Source organism: Musca autumnalis, unplaced genomic scaffold, assembly GCF_047663935.1.
Source record: "Musca autumnalis isolate F117 unplaced genomic scaffold, ASM4766393v1 scaffold_4, whole genome shotgun sequence".
NCBI classification, from domain to species: domain Eukaryota; kingdom Metazoa; phylum Arthropoda; class Insecta; order Diptera; family Muscidae; genus Musca; species Musca autumnalis.
Window position 1 is genome coordinate 73,273,362 of NW_027411977.1, and position 20,024 is coordinate 73,293,385.

Here is a 20,024-nt window from a genome sequence, read left to right on the forward strand (position 1 = left end):
CATAAAAGTCAATCTTGTTGAGAATTTTCACTTCTACAACATTTTCTTTAGGACCATTTATATAGGACTCGCGGTTTCCAAGCACAAACATGAAAATCTAAAGAACCCCTTAAAATGTGAACTTAAATCCCGATTTATTTGAAAATCCCTCCGGCGATTTTTTTGTTTCTTGATATTTCTCATCTATGAGCATTGTAGTTTCAGAATCTGCAAAAACTTCCCAGGTGTAAGCACCTTTCATTTAAATTTGGTTAAGGCACACCGTGTGTAGGTACTTCCGGAAATATCCGTGACCAGTTAACATCTGCGTTACGTAGTAGTTGACTTCACTGTTTGACAATAAAAATCTTATGGTGTTCCATTGCCTGCAGATCGATCATTCCCGCAACAACAAGTATAGCTCCTGCAGATACTGTGCGGTAGGCTGTTCTTTGTACCGACAGCAATTTACTCGCCCTGACTTGAGTTGTTCGAGCCGGAGCCCAAATTTCCGACCCGTACAATAGCATGCTGGTGCTCGCCTCCATGAGGATTTTCCTTCTGCTGAATAGGGGACCACCAATATTAGCCATCAATCTACTCAACTGTGAGGTTATTTTCGCAGCTTTTGTGGTTGCATACTCAATCTGTTTTGAGTATGTTAACTTCGAGTCTAATAGCACACCCAAATATTTTACGGATTGCTTTGTGGAGATGACTATGTCGCCTATATTCATCTCTATTTTGGTTGGGATATGTCGCTTGGTAAGAAGTAGCAGTTCCGTTTTTTGCATAGCTAGTTGAAGACCATGCTCATCCAACCATCTTTTCGTGCGTATCATGGTTTGACGCAGTTTACTTTCAGCTTCGTTATACTCCTGGCTTTGATTACTGGATGGTAACTACAAATGATCTGCGATGTTTGGTCTAATTATTTTTTTTGACAAATTACTTCCTAGATTCCAAATAACTAAATTTTGGCTGTAACTAGCAGCAACAATGGGGGCTATATCATAACGTGAGAACCTCCAATGTCAAGGTTCAGCTTATTTGGTCGGAAAATATATATCCAAATATATCCAAACGCGGACCTATGTCCACAATTTTTGGTAAAAAAGTTTTGTGACAACTAGGCACCCTAAGTACCATTTAATTTGGTATGAAAATGTAGCATCATAATAATAGTGTGCATAGTAATAATAGCCAAATTTTAATTAGTGATTATTTATGAACAATCAGCTATCTTAAAATTATTTTATTACAGTTTGGGGTTTACGTTATCATTATGAATAATATGTTAATTATACTTAGGGAAGAACAAATTCAAATTAAAACTAAAGTAAACTCAAGTGTTCTAATGCTCACGTATTAATGCTCATGTTTGTTTGAGAATAATATTCCATTCATTAAATTAGTCGCAACACTAACTAGAACTTTACTTGCTACTATAAAAACACCCCAGATAATGTAGATGCCATCAGTGTTGCCGTAAACATGAAACTACTATCTCTTGGATTTGTCGCATTAGCCTTATTCTTAGGTTATGCAAGTGCCGAACCTTGTGTAAGTTAAAACATACATTATATACATATTTATGTAAAGGTATAAACATTTAATTTTTTTATTTTTTGTACAGACTCCTATTTTTCCATCAGATGATTTTAAATAGGTAAGTTAAATAAAAGGTCTTAATTATTATCAGTTTTAAAAAATATTTTTTTCTCTTAATTGCTATTTTTCTTAGGTTTGAAATCACATATATTATCCTTTTTAACTGAACCAATGGTGAGAAACGTTCATATGAAATAATGTTTTTGTGTTAATAAAGGCATTGAATATTTTAATAAAAATTTGTTCTTATTATAAAACTAATTTTTAAGGAATGGTATAAGTCGAATAACAATTTTAACAATTAGAAATACAAAACAAACCAACTACAATATTTTGTTGCGAGATTTTTAGATTAATTCAATTAATCGAGCTATATGACCTAAGGAGATTATATTGCTAAAATGATATATAGCGAAGTCCTACACACCAACCACTATGCGACGATCGTTTCGTTAACTCATTAGGTTAACATCATCAGGCATATTAGATATTGTAGTTGCTAGACAATTTTCGTCATTTGAATTTTAAATTGAAGCTTTTGATTTCCAAAGTCGAGTACATCAATTTTTTCAATATTGCATCATATTACAATAGATAGTTTTTCCATCGTATTATCGTTGGGGACTCCAAATGCCAAGTTACAGCCAATTCGGCCTAAAAATGAAGATAAAATCTTTAAAACACCTGAAATCGGGCCGTACCGCTATATGAGGGCTGTACCAAAACCTGGACCTATGTCCACAATTTTTTGTTGGGAAGTTTCAGTACCATTGGGATACCGAAATGCCAAATCACAGCCTATTCGGGTTAAAAATGAAGATAAAATCCTTAAAATACTTGAAATCAGGTGGTACCGCTATATGGGGGCTATACCAAAACCTGTACCTATGTCCATCATTTTTAGTGAGGAAGTTTCTGTACCAAAGGGGGTCCCATTGCCAAGTTACAGCCAATTCGGCCTAAAAATGGAGATAAAATCCTCATAATACTTGAAATCGGGTGGTACCGCTATAATGGGGCTATACAAAAACCTGGACCTATGTTCACAATTTTTGGTGGGGAAACGTCTGTATCATTGGAAATGCCAAATGACAGCTAATTCGGGCAAAAATGAAGAAAAAATCCTCAAAATACCTGAAATCTGGTGATACAGCTATATGGGGGCTGTAGGAAAAAATGGGTCATATTTATGTATTGTCATCCAAATCTGAAAAGTGTGCAAAGGTTCAGTTCGATTGGTCAACTGCAACTGTGTGGAAAATGACTTGCCAGATTTGAAAAGCAAGTTAAATAAAACACCGTACAAACACAGTAAAAATGGTAAGAATGGACCAGTATTGGTTTTGATTTCATATTCATGTACGAGTATTGTCATCCAAATCTGAAAAGTGTGCAAAGTTTTAGTTCGATTGGTCAACTGACACTGTGTCAAAAATGAGTTGCCAGATTTGAAATGCAAGTCAAAACAAGTAAGAAAAGTCTATAGTCGGACGGAGCCGACCATGGGATACCCTATACCACTATCCCTGGACAATCGCTCTCCACTGAACTTATTTTCAATGATTGTGAAAATTTAATTATCAAATATCAGAGATGTAATGTATAATACTTATGACCAAAACCAAAAAGTTATCTAGCATGACGAAGACATTTTTATAGCAGGGAAGAAAAATTTAGTTCACACAAACTAAAATGTAATGAAACCTACTAATGTAGTACTACTACTTCCGTTGTTTAACCGCTACGTTATTGAAATTTTTACCAATTTCACACAAAAGTTTCAGTCCATTTAACCCGCTAAGTATTATCTGATCTTCACGTTGGTTTGTGCGCTTCTTCTTCATCATAAATTCAAACTTTGTTTAAAATTTTGCGGGTTATTATTTTGACCTACAGAGCCGCTACAAAATTGGTTAAAATTTTGTTTTTGGTCCATTTCATCCCCTGAACATTTCACGATCATCACCAAAAACTAATCATTTCTATTCTAGCCCGAACCCAACTTCCTTAAGAAATTCGCTACAATCGGTCCATAATTGCGGCCTTAAGCTTGTTTACAATTTTTTAAGGACGGACACACATCGCTAAATCGCCTTATCTCGTCGAGATATGAATTTTGGCATACCAAATAAGGGGTCTAGGACGAATATTTCGTGGTGTTACATAAACTTTTGGAGAGACAATATGTAGCATGGGATAAAAATGTGTTTCTCTACACAGAACCCATTATATATTAGGCAGTAGGCCCGTTATCTAGCAAACACTTTATTGCAATTTACATCAGAGTAAAGGTCAGTAGTTTTTCCCATATGTAGGCTACTTTGCGAAATATATATGTCCTGAAGCAATTAAAATATCGACCAAAAATAAAATTTTTATATTTTTCATACATAAGTAATGGTCCATTTCACCCGCTAAAGAATATCAGATCATCATTCAAAATTGTAGGCATCTTTTTCGACCTATACTCTTAACCGGTGCAAAATTTCGTGACTATTGATGTATAGTTGCGACTTCTAGCGAGTTTATTATTACACTACAAACAAATATCGGAATATATTAGGCTGTAACTCTGTTATCTGATCATGCACACCAACATAATTGACATCAATTGAAAGGCCAAGCGTTCCATTTTCAAGTATATCTCACTTGTCCGGAATGTCACTTCCAGAAATTAAGATATAAGCTGTATATTAAAAATTTTCACAATTTTCACACAAAAGTTTTGGTCCATTTAACCCTCTAAATATTATCCGATCGCCATCTCAAATTGCAAGCTTCTCCTTTGTGACATACTCTTACCTTATTTAAAATTACGCGTTGATCGGACTATTATTGAGACCTACAGAGCCGCTAGAAAATTGGATAAATATTATGTATTTGGCCCATTTCACCCGCTAAATATTTCACGATCATCACCAATAAGAATAGGGATCTATTCTGATCTGAACCCGACCTCCATACAAAATTTCGTGACGATCGGTCCATAATTGCGGCCTGGAGCGTGTTTACAATTTATAATGGACAGACGGACGGACGGACGGACTGACGGACGGACACACATCTCAAAATAGCTTTATCTCGTCGAGATATGAAGATTGGTATACCACATTGGGGGTCTCCGACGAATATTTCGCGGTGTTACATGAATTTATACCAAAACAAACTTATAATACCCTTTTCCACATTGTGGTATAGGGTATAAATACGAAGTGCAAAATTTGGTTCGAATCGGTAGATCCGTTCGGGAGTTATCGTGCGCACCAGCCAGCTAGATCGTAAGACAGACAGATGGACGGACAGTACTAAATCGACTCCAAATTGTTTGAAACGAATTTCGTCCGAACATACTTGGGGTCTAAAACCATTTTTTCGATGGGCACATCTTTGGTAGTATTTTGTATATTTTGTATTAACCTAAAGGCTAAGGGTATAAAATAAGGGGGCGAAGCGACCCCATGCCGCAATATTTGTATAAAAATTCAATTGGATAACTGAACTGAAAATTTCTCTGTCATGATTGAGACAATTTGTAGTATGGGAGGAAATTGTGGTTCTCTACACAAAACCCATTATATATTGGGCAGTAGGCCAGTTATCTAGCAGACACATTATTGTAATTTGCATCAGGGGAAATATCAGTATTTATTTTCCCATATGTAGGCTACTTTGCCGGTATATGCCCTCCAGGAATTTAAATGTGGACCAAAAATAAAATTTGTATATTTTTTATACAAAAGTAATGGCCCATTTCACCCGCTACATAATATCGGATCATCATCCAAAATTGTAGGCATCTTTTTCGACCTAAACCCTTACCTCGTGCAAAATTTCGTGACTATTGAGCTATAATTGCGGCCTCTAGTGTGTTTTTGATTATACTTCAAGCAAAAAACTATATATATAAGGCTGTAACTCTGTTATCTGAGCACGTAAATCAAAGTAATTGGCATCAATGGAAAGGTCAAGCGTTCCTCTTCCATGTATAGCTTACTTGCCCGGAATGTCCTTTCCAGAAAAAAATATATAAGCTGTATATTAAAAATGTTCAAAATTTTCAAACAAAAGTTGTGGTCCATTTAACCCTCTAAATATTATCTGATCGCCATCTCTAATTGCAAGCTTTTTCTTTGTCATATACTCTAACTTTATTTAAATCTTCGAGGCGATCGGACTATTACTGCGACCTACAGAGCAGCTACAAAATCGGATAAAAATTATGTTTCTGGTCCATTTCACCCGCTAAATACTTCACGATCATCACCATTTTAAATAGCGATCTATTCTGATGTGAAACCGACCTCCATACCAAATTTCGTGACGATCGGTCGATAATTGCGGCCTGGAGTTTGATTACAATTTATAATGGACAGACGGACACACGGACGGACGGACGGACACACATCTCAAAATCGCTTTATCTCGCCGAGATATGAAGATTGGTATACCACTTTGGGGGTCTCCGACGAATATTTCGCGGTGTTACATGAATTTTTACCAAAACAAACTTATAATACCCTTTCCACATAGTGGTGTGGGGTATAAAAATTAAGTTTCAGTGTTTTATTTAGAAATGCACTTAAAACTAGAAAATAATTTGTCGCTTAGCCTCAATAAATATATTCTTTCTCATGATGGAATTTTTCAAACACTTCTATTTTAACGATTTTAACAAAAAAAATTGACCGTTTCTTTTCCAAAAACGGGCAAAATTGTTTTTATAAAAATCAGTCTCGCTTAAAGACAAGGTTGTTATGTTTTTAATAAGCTCACCAAACCATATGAAAATCGGTCGATTCGTTTTCAAGCAAATCGTTGGCATCGACTTCATAACTGTCAATTCGATAAACACGCGTTTAAAGTTTCCATGCTACATACAGTTCGTAATAAATTGCCCCCTTCCAATGCTCATATCTCAGCTAAATTTGCTCCGATCGACATACTCTATACTACCTGTATTCAAAATAAGCCAGTACATTTTTTTCGATTTTTTGAAAGTGACAAGTAGAGGTAACCCCTTAAGCAGTAATAAACGGTGGAAAGGTCTCAACCTTTAAAGAATAAATAAATGGTACAGTGCTATTGATTTAGAATACATTATATAATACTGAATGTCACATAGGTGCCAGATAATATATTTTTTATCGTAAAATAGTTTTTTTTTTAATATTGTGGATGTGATTTGACACTAATGACATTTATTGCAAATGTTTCTTCGTAGTTCCAAGAAATGCGATATGTGAACATAATCCAAGCAATTAACAAAAACCTGTTAAGATCAGTGTGTGGGCGCTGGTCAAGTTCAAAACAAACGAAATTGAAATTGATTGGAACAACAAAGATAGAAGAAAATCAACAACAACAAAATAAATACATACAAAAATGACATATTTTCATCTTCTTCTGTCAATTTATTTGCCATGAGTAGAAGAAGTAATTATGCAAATATTAGGAATTGCATTTTATGTTGGGACTTAGTTAAGATGATGTTTTCACGTGAAAGAAAACCAGAAACTAGACATTGTTCGTGACGGATAATCAGGTTTCTTATCAGACATTCGCAAACTATACACAATTTATACTTCTCATCAATTTATTTTAAGTTCTCTTGACATATTTATGGTATGTGTATTTTTAATTTTTTAGAGTATATTGTGAAAATAGATGATCAAAATCTAGTTTTATTCCAAATGATAAACCGATTATAGGATTATTTTGTGTCATTAATATTCTAGATAAAAATACATTAAATTTTATCAGTATCACATTTTAATGAGAATTGAAAGTAAAATTGATCAGTTGTATTGTTGTTATTTCTATTTAAAATTGTAAAGGTGCTTGCTAGCTTCTGATAAATGAACAAAAAAAGGAAAGGGCAACCCAGTTCGAAATTTGATCGCCCTTCTTTATTCTTTTATTTTTATTATGTCAGAAACGAAGTAGGAAAGCAAGACAAGCAGGCGAGGTAGCTTATGTACCCATGCCTTAAGGTCATCATTGTTCACATTTGAAAAATATATAAATTCCTTCACCAATTCTTATTCAAACCATTTTTATACCATCTCTTTATGTATAAATTTTGTGTAAACTACGTATAAATTTAGATAATGAGACCTTGAGATGATTGTTATGTACGATCATTATACCCTACACTACTATGTGGGGAGGGTATTATAAGTTGGTTTAATGTATACCAAAATGAATGTCTCGACGAGCTGAGTCGATCTGGCTATGTGTGTCCGTCCGTCCGTCTGTCCATCTAAACTTTGTAATCACGCTACAGGTCGTAATTTTGATCGGATTGTCACCAAATTTTGGGTGTTTATTAGGGTCCCGGAGGGGAAGAAGCCTATTGATTTTGGTGATGGTCGGATAATATTCAGGGGTATAAATGGGAAAAAAACTTATTTGGAGAAAAAGTCAACGTTTTATTTCAAAGCGCATATCTCCGCATCTATAAGGGGTATATCAAAAGCAAAACCTGCTAATGAAAGTGGAAAATATCACCTTTACAACGATGTATAGTAGGTTGTCGTAGGTGATATCGTAATAATCGCTAATACAACCCAACTTTTCATTTTTGCGATTTTAATAATAATGACGAATATCACAGCTTTGAATGGGGAGCTTTTAAAAGCAAAACCTGACTATGAAAGTAGAAAATCCCATCTTTACAATACTGCAAAGTAGGTTGGCGTAGGTGGCCAAATAACCGATATATAGCAATAGTCGGTAATACATCCCATTTTTCAATTTTTTTCGAAATCGCGCTACAGGTCGCAATTTTGATCAGATCGTCACGAAATTTTGCAGGTTAATGAGGGTCCCACAGAGGAAGAAGCCCATTGATTTTGATGATGGTCGGATAATATTCAGGGGTTGGCAAAAACTTATTTGGACAAAAGGTCAACGTTTTACTTCAAAGTCAATATCTCTGTTTCTTTAAGAGGTATATCAAAAGCAAAACCTGGCAAGGAAAGAAAAAATATCACCTTTACAACGAAGTAAAGTAGGTTTTCGTAGGTGGTCAAACAACAGAGATATCGCAATAGTCGGTAATGCATCTCATTTTCAGATTTTTTGTAATCACCCTACAGTTCGCAATTTTGATCGGATCAATACGAATTTTTTGGGAGTTGATGCGGGTCCCTCGAAAGAAGAAGCATATTATGTTTGGTGATAGTCGGATAATATTCAGGAGTCGGAATAAGCAAAACGCTTATGTGGAGAAAAGTCAAAGTCCCGACTATAGCCTTTTCTCACTTGTTATGGATTGAAAGCCGTTGAAGGCATTATTACTATTTTCTCCCAGGTTCGAATATGGACTATATCGGTGCACCCCTTCGGGTGCACTTAAAAGTGAAGTTAAGACGTAGGGGATGAAAGTTACAACAACGGTCCTGACCGAATTTAATATGGCAGAGTCCAGGATTTATCTTGGTCCCTCTCTCATCTCAAGTGGATACTAATCTCCCCGTGGTGTCACCTTTAACACCCGTTAAATGTAGTGAGCTAACATGTGCCGCGAACATAAGAACGTTAAAACTTGAGTTTGGGAGTCGGGTTAGTATCCCTCTCCTAGAAAAAAGCAGCCTACTATGAAAAAAACGAAAGAAAAGAAAAACAAACCCCTCTAAAGTTGGATTAGGAAAAACGTATTGTAGCTGCCATGACACAAAGCATGAGTTTGGTTGCGGTTTTGTAGTTGGTCGGAGGTTAAAACATTTGGTCTCCAGCTTCAAACCAGTGAATGAAAGACTTGCTACAATACGGATAAGAGCAAAATTCTTCCACATTAGCTTTATTTGCGCTCATGCTCCAACCGAAGACAAGGACGAACAGACCAAAGTTATATTCTGCGGTCGCCTAGAAGAAACATACGACCGTTGTCCTGCCCGTGACATTAAAATTATTCTAGGCGATTTTAATGCCAAAATTGGCCCAACAGCCGGGAAATTCAGTCTCCACAGTGAAACATCTGGCAATGGTATGATGCTGATAGACTTCGCAGCGGCTAAAAACATGGTAGTTAGCAGTACCAGATTTAAGCATCTCGATATTCATAAGGGCACCTGACTCCAGATCAAGGAACAATAAATCGAATTGATCAAGTTGTGATAGATAGAAGACATTGATCGAGCGTGTTGGATGTGCGCTCGTTCCGAGGAGCAAACATAGACTCGGACCACTACCTTGTTGCAGCAAAGGTACGTACCCGTCTAAATGTTGCAACTAAAGCACGAACAGACACAACACGGAAGTTGGACATCGGTATGCTGCAAACACAACAGATAGCCACAGCATATTCCACTCAACTATCCCAATTGCTTAATGAAAGCACTCCTCGTCCCGATAACATATCAACGCTATGGCAAAATATTGCCCACTCCATGCAAACAGCCGCAAAATCAATACACGGATACCAGAGACCTCCACCAAGGAACCCATGGTATGACCAGAAGAGTCGTGCTGCTACCGAAGAGAAAAATGCGGCATATAGGGCTACTTTACAATCAGTAGCATCGCGTAGCGCACGAAAGAGGAGAGGGGAGAAACACCTTTTCCCCAGGAAAAAGAGAGAAATGGAAAAGCGTGAGTGCGAAAAAGTCTAGATGTACAGGAGTCAGAATGAAGTCCGAAAATTCTACCGCAGAGTGAAGCATCAAACTGATGGCTTTAGTACAGACACATCCTCCTGTAGAGGCCAGCAAGGTAATTTGGTAACTGATACAGATAGTGTAATGAGTAGAGTTGTGCCAAAGGAACTATATGGAACTATCTCGTTCACTTCGCAGTTCCAATGGCCCACCTTTTTTCTTTGAACAAACTGCGTATACTTACTATCACACGTTATATTTAATGATGTTACTCATACGCATTGGAACTAGTACCAGGAACTAGGAACTAGATGACCCAACTCTAGTAATGAGGATATGGAAAGAACATTGTTCCAAACTGCTGGTATCCAATACTAAAGAAGACAACGAAGATGGTATTGAATGTATACCGCCCGGCCAAGATGAGGTAAAGACAGCAATATACCGGCTGAAGAATAATAAGGCAGCAGGAGCCGATGGCCAGTCGAGCAGTTCAAATCCGGAGGCGAAACGCTTTTAAGGTGAATGCATCAGCTAGTTAGCACTATATGGCAGGAAGAACGCGTACCCGACGATTGGAACGTGAGCATGCTATGTCCAGTCCACAAGAAGGTAGATAAGACTGTGTGCGGCAATTACAGGGGCATAAGTCTGCTCCCTATTACATATAAGAGAGTATCTGGCCTATGGTCAATGAAATAATTGGACTCTATCAGTGCGGCTTTAGACCGGGCAAATCCACCATTGACCAGATATTTACCGTGAGACAAATCCAGGAAAAGACCTAAGGAATGCAGATCGACACCTTCCATCTTTTTGTCGATTATAAAGCAGCCTTCGACAGCCCTATACGTTCAAAGATGTTTCAAACAATGTCTGATTTTGGTATTCCCGCAAAGCTCATTCGGCTTTGTAAGATGACATAAACTGATACTCGGTCCTCAATTGAAATGGGAAACAACCTCTCCGAAGAGTTTATTACCAAAAGAGGTTTCAGACAAGGAGACTGACTGTCGTGTGATCTTTTCAAGATTGTTTTAAATACCATGAGCGTAGCATTCTCCCCTATTTCCCCTCTGCAGGTGGTATACGGTATGAATTGTTTTATGCTGTTAATAGAAAATGTCATATCTGATGATGCAAAAATAGGCATGGGGAAACAAAACAATCTCCAAAACAAGATAAATCCAACCAATTTAAGCCAAGATTTTTGTTTGAAAATTTGTAAAATTCTTAATATAGATCTTCTTCTGGAAGACATGTACCGTCTACGTAAGTCATATTTGGAAGAAGAATTTTTGACCTTTCAACAAAAAACAAAAGAAAAGAAAAACAAATCCCTCTAAACTTGACGAACCCCGCAAACGTTTTAAGGACCATGATCTGCGAATCGGCACCTGGAATGTTCGCACACTTTATAGAGCAGGTGCAGTTTACGCATTGGCGGATGTACTTGAAAAGTACAAGGCCGACATTACTACCATACAGGAAATACGATGGAACGGGAAAGGCGTCACAACAACACCTAAAGGTGACGCACTGTATTATAGCTGCCATGACGTAAAGCATGAGTTTGGTTGCGGATTTGTAATTGGTCGGAGGTTAAAACACTTGGTCTCCAGCTTCACACCAGTGAATGAAAGACTTGCTACAATTCGAATAAAAGCAAAATTCTTCAACATCAGCTTTATTTGCGCTCATGCTTTCACTGAAGACAAGGACGAACAGACCAGAGACATATTTTATGAGCGCTTAGATTTGAATGCCAAAATTGGAAAGGAAACTATCTTTGGCCCAACAGTCGGAAAATTCAGTCTCCACAATGAAACATCTGATAATGGCATGAGGCTGATAGACTTCGCAGCGGCAAAAAACATGGTAGTTAGCAGCACCAGATTTAAACATCTTGACATCCTGGCTGTCTCCAGATCAGAAAACAAGAAATCAAATTGATCACGTTGTGATAGATGGAAGACATTCATCGAGCGTGTTGGATGTGCGCTCGTTCCGAGGAGCAAAGATACACTCGGACCATTACCTAGTTGCAGCAAAGGTACGCACCCGGTTAAACGTAGCAAACAAAGTTAGACATCGGTAAGCTGCAAACACAACAGATAGACACAGCATATTCCACTCAACTAGCCCAATTGCTTAATCAAAGCACTCCTCATCCCGATAACATATCAGCGCAATGGCAACATATTGCCCACTCCATGCAAACAGCCGCAAGGAATCCATGGTATGATCAGGAGTGTCGTGCTGCTACCGAAGAGAAAAATGCGGCATATACGGCTACTTTACAATCCGTAGCAACGCGTAGCGCACGAAAAAGACATCGGGAGAAAAGGAGAGAGGAGAAACGTCTTTTCCGCAGGAAAAAGAGAGAGATGGAAAAGCGGGAGTGTGAAAAAATCGAGATGTACAGGAGCCAGAATGAAGTCCGGAAATGCTACCAAAGAGTGAAGCATCAAACTGATGGCTTTGGTACGGGCACCTCCTCCTGTAGAGACCAGCAAGGTAATTTGATAACTGATACAGACAGTGTGCTCAGGATATGGAAAGAGCATTTTTCAAACCTGTTGGTATCCAGCGAAGACGACGAAGATACCACAGAGCCAATCACAGAAGATGATATCGAATGTATACCGCTCAGCCAAGATGAGCTAAAGACAGCAATAAACCGGCTGAAGAATAATAAGGCAGCAGGAGCCGATGGCTTACCAGCCCAGCCGCTCAAAACCGGAGGCGACACGCTGATAAGGTGTATTTATCAGCTAGTTAGCACCATCTGGCAGGAAGAACGAGTACCCGACGATTGGAACCTGAGTAACCTGTGCCCGGTCCATAAGAAAGGAGATAAGACTGTATGCTCTAACTGTAGGGGCATAGGTCTACTCCCGATTGCCTACAAGATCGTGTCCGGGATATTGTGCGAACGACTAAAGCCTATGGTCAACGAGATAATTGGGCCATACCAATGCGGCTTTAGACCTGGCAAGTCCACCATTGACTAGATATTTACCCTGCGGCAAATCCTGGAGAAGACCCAAGAGATGCAGATCGACACCTACCATCTCTTTGTCGATTATAGAGCAGCCTTCGACATTCCACTACCTTCAAAGGTATTCCAAGCCATTTCTGAATTTGGTATCCCAGCAAAGCTCATTCGGCTTTGTAAAATGACTTTAACTGACACGAGATCCTCAGTTAATAAAGGAAACAACCTCTCCGAAGAATTTTGTACCAAAAGAGGTTTCAGGCAAGGAGACAGCCGCTCGTGTGATCTCTTAAACATCCTACTGTAAAAGGTTATTCGAGAGTCAAACGTCAAAAGAAGTGGCACAATCTACACCAATAGCCACATGTTACTTGCTTATGCTGATGATATAGACATCATGGGACGATCAGTAAAAGAAGTAACAGATACCTTTATGAAGGTCGAAGGAGAATCTGCTAAAGTGGGTCTGGCGGTAAACGGCGGGAAGACTAAGTTGATGGTGTCGACGCGCAATGCGTCCATAGAGATTGGGCCAACTGTCGACGTTGGTTCCTATAATTTTAAGGTAGTAAAAGACTTCGTAAACTCCGTAAACAAAACTAACGACATCAGTTGTGAAATAAAAAGAAGAATTGTATTGGCCAACAAATGCTACTTTGGCTTAAGTAAGCAGTTTAAAAACAAAGCCACATCTCGTCAAACAAAAATAACGCTTTACAAAACACTGATACTACCCGTGCTGATGTATGGTTCCGAAGCCTGGGTACTTGCGCAAGCAGATAAGTCAGTGCTTGGTGTGTTTGAGAGAAAAATTCTTCTTCTTCTTCTTTTGTGTGAAAATTTTTTAAGGGCAATGACCATATGTTTATTCTTGGAAACTATGTTAATCCAATGTAAACTATGTCACTGCTATAGGGTGTTTTTTTAAGTCCGATAGAACTTGAAATTGTAAAAAATAACACAAAAAATTAAATTGTAATCTATTTTTTTTTTATTCGAAAGATCAATACGTGACATTAACATTTGAAAATGATTTCGGGCATATGGGCACCGAGGCTGCTCTTGACGAAGTGCATTCTGGACGTCCAATTTTTGGCCACTTTTTCGAGCACTGCTGGCCGTATGTCACGAATAACACGAACAATGCTGGCCTCCAAGGCATCAATTGTTGCTGGTTTATCAGCATAAACCAGTGACTTCACGTAGCCCCACAGCAAATATTCGAGAGGTGTTAAATCGCACGACCTTGGAGGCCAATTGACAGGTCCACTTCTCGAAATCAACTTATCGCCAAATTTTGATTTCAATAAGTCGATGGTTGCGTTCGCCGTATGGCACGTAGCGCCATCCTGTTGAAACCACATCTCCTCCGGATCAATGTCATCCATATTTTCAAACAAAAAATCATTGATCATGGTGCGGTAACGATCTCCATTGACCGTAACGCGAGCTCCGGCCTCATTTTTGAAGAAATAAGGTCCGATGATGCCACCAGCGTGAAAACCGCACCATATGGTGCATTTTTCTGGATGTAATGGAGACTGTAGGGTCTCTTGTGGATTGGTGTCACTCCATATGCGGCAATTTTGCTTATTAACAAACCCGTTAAGCCAAAAATGCGCTTGTTCAAATGTGACCTTCGACCGTGATTTATTTCAAAATCCCTTCGTCGATTTTTTTTGATTTGTCTCATCTCTGAACATTGTAGATTTAGAATCTGCAAAAACTTCCCAGGTGTAAGCACCTTCCATTTATGGTTAGATAAGGCGCACCGTGCATGACATTTTTATACCCTACACCACTATGTGGGGAGGGTATTATAAGTTGGTTTTGGACAAAAAGTTTGTAACGCATCGAAATAATGGTCGTAGACCCATACTTATATATATCAAAATGAATGTCTCGACGAGCTGAGTCGATCTGGCTATGTGTGTTCGTCCGTCAGTCCGTCTGTCCATCTAAACCTTGTAATCACGCTACAGGTCGCAATTTTGATCGGATCGTCACGAAATTTTTGGTGTTGATGGGGGTCCCAGAGGGGAAGAAGCCTATTGATTTTGGTGATGGTCGGATAATATTTAGGGCTCGGAATGGGCAAAAAACTTATGTGGATAAAAAGACAACGTTTTTTTCCAAAGCGAATATCTCAGCTTCTATATGGGGTATACCAAAAGCAAAACCTGACAGTGAAAGTAGAAAATATCACCTTTCTAATAATGTAAAGTAGGTTCTTGTAGGTGATCAAACAACGAAGATATCACAATAGTCGCAAATAAACCCCAAATTTTCATGTTTGCGATTTTAGTTATAATGACGAATATCACAGCCTTGGCTGGGGACTTTCTAAAAGCAAAGCCTGACTATGAAAGTAGAAGATTCCACCTTTACAATGATGCAAACTAGGTCGGCGTAGGTGACCAAATAACGGAGATATCGCATTATTCCATAATACATCCCATTTTTCCATTTTTTTGGAAATCACGCTACTGGGCGCAATTTTGATCGGATCGTCACGAAATTTCGAGGGTTAATGAGGGTCTCACAGAGGAAGAAGCCTATTGATTTTGATGATGGTCGGATAATATTTAGGGGTCGGAATGAGCAAAAACTTTATTTGGAGAAAAAGTCAATATATATAAAATATCACCTTTACAACAATGTAACGTAGGTGGTCTAACAACGAAGATATCGCAATAGTCGCTAATAAAACCCAACTTCTCATTTTTGCGATTTTAATAATAATGACGGATATCACACCTTTGGTTGGGGACCTTCTAAAAGCAAAGCCTGACTAAGAAAGTAGAAAATCCCATCTTTGAAATTATGCAAAGTAGGTTTGCGTAGGTAGTCAAATAATAGAGATATCGCAATAGTCGTTAATGCATCCCTTTTTTCCACTTTTTCTGCAATCACAGTATAGGTCGGAATTTTGATCGGATCATCACGAAATTTTCTCACAGAGATAGAAGCCTATTGATGTTGGTGATATCGACAGTAGTCAAATATAAAATGAAACGTTAATTATTTTGGTTCAATTCGCCTTAAGTCATTTGGTATAAAAGCCAGATAGGTGAAAACTTTCTAATCTCCATAAAAGAAATGTTTTCGAGTGAAAAGATTATTCACAGAGGTAGTGGTGTAGGGTATCACATAGTCGGCCCCGTACCGACTATAACCTTTTCTCACTTGTTTTATGCTACTTTGAGAGAAGTCTCCCTTGTCCCGCCTGGGATGTTTGTGGAACAATTACATGCTACTTCTGATTATAAGTATTTGGTATTTTTTCTTTCTCAATACAAATGTTTAATTTTTTGCAGAAATATCTATGTATATGTGGCCAAAATGCTCCATCTGTCCATTACGAAATAATGAGTGTCGCAATCATACAGACATACATATTTTCACACAACATACCCGAAGGAACATGGGAGACTTGTCAATCATATAAATACATTCCGCGGAAAACTAGTGCTCAGGGGAAGTGTGTTTTTACTTGTTTTACCATGTTTTATACATATTTACAATGGTGTATACATATTTACATTTTCATTGTACTTAGGGATGAACAAATTCGCATTAAAACAAAAGAAAAGTCCAATTTTCTTTAATTTTAAAAATGTATTACTGCTCACGTCTGTCTGAGAATATTCCATTCATCAAATTAGTCACAACACTATTTACAACTTTACTTTCTACTATAAAAACACTCAGATATTTAAGATGTCATCAGTGTTGCTTGCTTTAAACATGAAACTACTATCTCTTGGATTTGTCGCATTAGCCTTATTCTTAGGTTATGCAAGTGCCGAACCATGTGTAAGTTGAAACATACATTATATTGTTGTGTATACAAATGTATACAAATTTTCAATTTTTTTTCTATAGGGACCTGGTTGGCCAACAGGCGGAGGAGGTGATAAATAGGTAAGTTAAATAAGGGCTCAAAATTGTTGTCAGTCTTAAAACATTCGAGTATTTGTTTTCCTTACATGTTTATTACTTTTTCTTTCTTTAGGTTCTAAATCACATATCTCATCGTTTTTAATTAAGCCAATGGAGTGAACCGTTCATATGGAATAATATTTCTCTTAATAAAATCATTGAATATTGCACAAAAAAAAAAAAACTTTTAAATTGTTTTTTTTTTCTAAGGCTCTGTGGAAGGATAATGTTGCCAAGAGTAGTGAATGAAAATAACGAAATTTATACTTGGATAAATTCTATACTATCCGTTATCTTACTTACATACTTAGCTGGCCCATTTCAGAACATTTGTTCCAAAAGCCGAAGTAAGACAAGATCTCCAAATCCCTCCATTTGTTGCTTTACTTTTTGGAATTCCGCGCCTTGTCATCTCTTCTTCCACTTATTTGCTCCATCGAAGCCTTGCCCTGCCAGTTCTGCGTGCAGCACCATGTGGGACGTGTTTATACGCCTTTTTAGCGAGTTCATCAACGCTCATTCTTATGACAAGGCCTAGCCAACGCAATCGTTGCCAGAGATGCCAAGTTGGTGGTTTTTTTGGCATACAAAAACCACTTTTTAGGAGTTTTAGCGATTACTTATTTTAAATCGCTACAGTAGCGGTTTTTACTGTTATTGTACAGCGGTTATTGTACAGCGGGAGAAATATTCATACATTTAGAGGCCAGTAGTGCAATTCTGTAACCCATTTTTGAGTTACCGACAAAAATCGGTAAAATTAAAACGCAAAATTATGAATGAAAAGAATCAATAAAAGTTAACAACACTTTCGCTATCGGTAGGACTTAGCGGTGACTTTATTTTGGTTGTTAACGTACCAAAAAATGTCGTTAATTACCGAAATTATAAGCATTTTGATTTTACCGATTTTTGTCGGTAACTCGTAAAATGAGTTACAGAATTCCACTACAGTAGTGCGATTCTCTAACACATTTTTGGAGTTACCGACAAAAATCGTTAAAATTAAAATGCTTATAATTTCGGTAACTAACTATGATATTTGGTAAGTTAGCGACCAATAAAAAGTATTCGCAATATTCTACCGATACCAACGGTATTGTCAACTTTTATTTGAACTTTTCATTCATAATTTTGCTTTTCAATGTTACCGATTTTTGTCGGTAACTCAAAAAAGGAGTTAGAGAATCGCACTGCAGATAGGGTTCAAAAATACAAAAAATCATGGGAATTTGGATATTTTATTGATGGATAAATGAAAAAAAAAAACACGTGTGTGCGATTTTTTAAATTTCTCTCTTTCTGTGTAACAGTTGATAATTTTTGCCGTTTTTACAGATTTTCGTAGTGTTTTCTGGTCTTAGCCAGTAGAGATTTGTGGTAGTTTTTAACAAAACTTTACTGTAGCGATTTTTACCTCGGAACAGTTGGCATACCTGATCGTTGCATCTCGATGCGTTTATCTATAATGGTGTCGTTGTATAGCAGATATAGCTCGCGGTTCATAGGACGTCGATATTCACCGCCAACGCATATTGGTCCGTAGATCTTTTGAAGAATTTTTCTCTCAAACACACCAAACACTGCCTTGTCTGCTTGCGCAAGTTCCCAGGCTTCGGAACCATACATCAGCACGGGTAGCATCAGTGTTTTGTAAAGCGTTCTTTTTGTTTGACGAGATGTGGCTTTGTTTATCAACTGCTTACTTAAACCAAAGTAGCATCTGTTGGCCAATACAATTCTTCTTTTTATTTCACAACTGATGTCGTTTGTTGTGCTTACGGCGGTGCCGAGGTAGACGATGTCTTTTACTACTTCAAAATTATAGGAACCAACTTCCACCGTTGGTGCGATCTCAATGGACGCTTTGCGCGTCGACACAATCAATTTGGTCTTTTCGCCGTTTACCGCCAGACCCACTTTCGCAGATTCTGCTTCGACCTTCATAAAGGAATCAGTTGCTTTTTTTTACTGATCGACCCATGATGTCTATATCATCAGCATAAGCAAGTAACATGTGGCTATTGGTGTAGATTGTGCCATTTATTTTAACGTTTGCCTCTCGGTTAACTTTTCCCAGCAGGAAGTTAAAGAGATCACACGAAATGCTGTCTCCTTGCCTGAAACCTCTTTTGGTACAAAACTCTTCGGAGAGGTTCTTTCCCATTTGAACTGAGGATCTCGTGTCAGTTAAAGTCATTTTACAAAGCCGAATGAGATTTGCTGTGATACCAAATTCAGATATGGCTTGGAAGGCTGGCTTATAATCGACAAAAATGTGATCGGTGTCGATCTGCATCTCTTGGGACTTCTCCAGGATTTGCCGCAGGGTAAATATCTGGTCAACGGTGGACTTGCCAGGTCTATGGTCCAATTATTTCGTTGACCTTAGGCGTTAGTTGTTCGCATAATATCCCTGACAGTATCTTGAAGGCAATAGGGATAAGACTTATGGATGAGATACAGTATGCTTAGGTTCCAATCGTCGGGTACGCGTTCTTCCTACCTTGCTGGTCTCTACAAGAGGATGTGCCTGTACCAAAGCCATCAGTTTGATGTTTCACTCTTTGGTAGCATTTACGGACTTCATTCTGCCTCCTGTACATCTCGATTTTTTCACACTCCCGCTTTTCCATCTCTCTTTTTCGTGCGGAAAAGACGATAATTCCAATTACAAATGGAATAATTCGAATTACAAATGGAATTCTCGAATTACAAATGAAATGTTAAGAATTACAAATAGAATTCTGGAATTACAATTAAAATAATTCGAATTACATCTGAAAAAGGTGTAGTAGGGGTATTCTAACGGCAAAGCCTGTCAATGGAAGAAGAAAATACTACCTTTACATTGCACTATAGGTCAAATAGCCCATTTTACTGGCCAAAGTATGATT

The 20,024-nt window shown here is 37.9% G+C and overlaps 2 long non-coding RNA genes across 2 annotated transcripts; both read left to right on the plus strand.

Annotated features, from left to right (window-relative positions):
* Positions 1-1,369: 1,369 nt before the first annotated feature.
* On the plus strand, positions 1,370-1,829 carry LOC141402245 (uncharacterized). Its single transcript, XR_012412572.1, has 3 exons — positions 1,370-1,542; positions 1,616-1,648; positions 1,724-1,829. It is a non-coding gene; the product is annotated as an uncharacterized lncRNA (long non-coding RNA).
* Positions 1,830-16,874: 15,045 nt separating this feature from the next.
* On the plus strand, positions 16,875-17,311 carry LOC141403511 (uncharacterized). Its single transcript, XR_012412825.1, has 3 exons — positions 16,875-17,001; positions 17,071-17,109; positions 17,201-17,311. It is a non-coding gene; the product is annotated as an uncharacterized lncRNA (long non-coding RNA).
* Positions 17,312-20,024: the final 2,713 nt, after the last annotated feature.